Source organism: Sander lucioperca, chromosome 10 (genome assembly GCF_008315115.2).
Source record: "Sander lucioperca isolate FBNREF2018 chromosome 10, SLUC_FBN_1.2, whole genome shotgun sequence".
NCBI classification, from domain to species: domain Eukaryota; kingdom Metazoa; phylum Chordata; class Actinopteri; order Perciformes; family Percidae; genus Sander; species Sander lucioperca.
In genome coordinates this window covers 31,708,037-31,709,655 of record NC_050182.1, presented here as the reverse complement: position 1 = coordinate 31,709,655, position 1,619 = coordinate 31,708,037, and positions in this window count along the sequence as shown.

Genomic DNA, 1,619 nt, shown 5'->3' with positions numbered 1-1,619 from the left:
AAAAATGCAAATAAAGGCCTTATTCAGAATGTCCAGACGGAATATGCTGTTTACATGACCGGTATTAAATTCAGAATATTGTCATAACTGGAATAATAGTGGAATATAAGTGTGTATGTGAATATACTCACTGTGTCCAGTTGTCAAAGCCTTATACGGTGCCTGGACCAAACATTTGAGTTTTTAGTGATCCTCTACACACTATAGACTAAGAAACATTTTGTCTTCTTCATCCTGCTGGCAGTGGGGTCTATAAGGCAATTTTAGTTGGTCTGTCTGCCCATTTATCTTCTAATTTGATCCAGAGCATGATGTCTATACTGGGTAAATTCTCATGAAATTTGGTATGGGAACTTATGGTCCCCAGAGGATGATTCATGTTTTTTTTGTCTACCCCCTGACCTATCATTTAGCACCATCATGAGATCAAAATTGTCCTTTCACCAATATGTGCTTGATAGTGTATCTCAAAAATGAATGGCTGGCAGAAAGATAATATGGATGGATGGATATAAATTCCTTTAAAACTTTTCTTTCCGTTCCTGTAAAATTCAGTGTTTGTGGCTGGTCTCAAACACATTCATCACCAAAGTTATTAGTTGGTCTTTAGCTTACTCCAGTCATCTGTTGACTGTCGACTGATGCAATGGGAGGCAACTGCTTTGAATTACTGTTGCATTAACAGTGTATATATTTATACACAGCCTGGTCTCTCGCTCTATGAAACACACACACATATAGCCCGCAGTAATTCATTTTTGTACCTCGAGTGAACAACTTGAAGATTTCCCATAAGAACTTGTTATAATGATAATAAACAACTTCATCTGTATTCTAGGTCAGCATCATGCAGGTATTTTTTCAGAATCAGAATCAGAATCAGAAAGGGCTTTATTGCCAAGTATGTTGCACATACGAGGAATTTGTCATGGTGTTGTTGGAGCATGTCATACATACAAATATAAGAAGGATAAAAAGATATAAACAATATAAGTATAAACATATACACACAGTACGTATTAATAACGATAAAATAAATTTAAATAAATAGTAAAATAAGTTAAACAGTAGTGAAAAGGGACGCTACATCAGGATATTAATCTATATCCTGATACAAGCATACTGTATAACCCATGTTTGTTTCAGTGTTATTCCTTCCGTCTTCCTATCTGCTTCTCTTTTAACCTATTTGAAGAACTGGCTGTGTAGATGACGTCCTCCATTCCTCCCTCCTGCCTACTAATTAATCTTCCATACGGACGACACTAACAGTCCTGGGTACAATATGGCTTAAAACTGGCACATGGCGAGGGCACGCTGGGTCGAAACAAGACAAATGCACACACACGCACACACACACATACAAAAGGGGATGGCAGACGGGTCAGGGGTAGTGCATCTGCTCTTTAATTAAAATGAGAGGGGGGCCCACAGACAAGGCCTGAATAAGAATGGGGCCCATGTATGTGACACACACACACACACACACACACACACAAATACAGAGCTCTGCTGTTGGTCCATGAGGGTCCCCAACTGAAAACGTGAGAGCAGATAAGTGGGAAGGAAAGGAAAGACAAATATAGAAATACACAAAAATGACAGATAAAGAAGGGCAG